Source organism: Octopus bimaculoides, chromosome 24 (genome assembly GCF_001194135.2).
Source record: "Octopus bimaculoides isolate UCB-OBI-ISO-001 chromosome 24, ASM119413v2, whole genome shotgun sequence".
Classification (NCBI taxonomy): domain Eukaryota; kingdom Metazoa; phylum Mollusca; class Cephalopoda; order Octopoda; family Octopodidae; genus Octopus; species Octopus bimaculoides.
In genome coordinates, this window is record NC_069004.1 from 25,670,410 (window position 1) to 25,671,895 (window position 1,486).

The following is a 1,486-nucleotide window of genomic DNA, read 5'->3' on the forward strand; positions in this document are numbered from 1 at the left end:
CGGAAAAATAATGGAAAAACTTTTATGTTCTTGGATTTATTATTAGTGTTGCTTGATGTGTTTTGCCAAAATTGCTGTTCCTTTTCAGATATCACCAGAAAAAGGTAATTAAGATTCATTAAGATGACAGATCTATCGAACTTTCAAAGAGATCAAATTGTTGGTGCTCGTATGGCAGGCGCTAGCGTAACGAAAACAGCCGAAATGTTTGGTATGTCATGAAGTACTGTCTCGAAAGTAGTGACAGCCTTTGAGAAAGAGGGAAAAACCACCTCGTCGAAACAAAACTCAGGAAGAAAACTAAAACTTTGAGATAGAAACCGTCAAATTCATACGCGAATTGTTAGAAAGGGTCACAAAAGTACAGCTCCTAAAATTACTGCAGAGCTTAATGACCACCTCGAGAACCCAGTTTCTGCAAAAATTGTTCGTCGGGAGCTGCACAAAGACGGATTTCACGGGAGGGTTCCAATCAGAAAACCACTACTTTCAAAAACAAACGTTGCAAAGCGTTTGGAGTGGAGTAAAAACCTACAGAATTGGTCTCTAGAGCAGTGGAAGAATGTTATTTTCTCGGACGAGTCTTCCTTCACCTTATTTCTTACCAGCGGCCGAGTATACGTGTGGAGACAGCCAAAAGAAGCATTTGACCTAGACTGCCTTCTTCCAACTGTTAAACATGGAAGAGGATCTGTGATGATCTGGGCTGTTATATCTTGGAAATCCGCCTGCCCAATGGTTTCCCTTCATGGCAGAATTAATAGTCAAAACTATTTAAGTATTTTATCTGATGAAATTAATCCTATGGTTGCGGAACTGTTTCCGGGGAAGAAATGCAATCTTTTAGTATGATAATGCACCAATTCATACAGCAAAAGTTGTTACTGAATGGCACGAGGAATATTCTAGTGAAGTTGAATATCTTATCTGGCCACCACATTCCCCAGATCTCGATGTTATTGAACATTTATGATGCATTTTAGAAGAAACAAGTAAGGAGTCGATATCCTCCACCATAATCACTCCAAGAACTAGAGACTGTTTTAGCTGAAGAATGGAGAAAAAATTCTTTGAAAACAATTCAAACTTTGTACGAGTCCATACCTCGTGGAATTCAAGGTTTAATTGCTGCCAAAGGCGGTCCTACCCCGTATTAAAATAAATTTGTTTGAAATTTTAAGGTGTTTCCATTATTTTGTCCAACCCCTATATATATATATATATATATATGGGAGAATGCACGAAAACAAACAACAACAGACGAGGACAGGTGGTGTAAACAACAAAAGGATGTATTAGTTTGACGTTCGGGAATACAGAAAGTCTTTAACGTTTCGAACTACACTCTTCAACAGAAAGAATACGGAGAAAACAAGGAGAAAAACACGGAGAAAAAAAATTGAATGGTGTTTGGTCAACGATCTATCATGGCTTCTGTCAAAGCTTCTGCGGACAGGAAGTTCAGAAAGTTCACGCAGGAGAGCTA

General features: G+C 38.6%; 1 protein-coding gene across 2 annotated transcripts in view; it reads right to left on the reverse strand.

Moving 5' to 3' along the window:
- LOC106871504 (uncharacterized) overlaps nucleotides 1-1,486 on the reverse strand; it is a 75,754-nt gene that overhangs the window by 992 nt on the left and 73,276 nt on the right. The gene's annotated exons all lie outside the window — the stretch shown is intronic.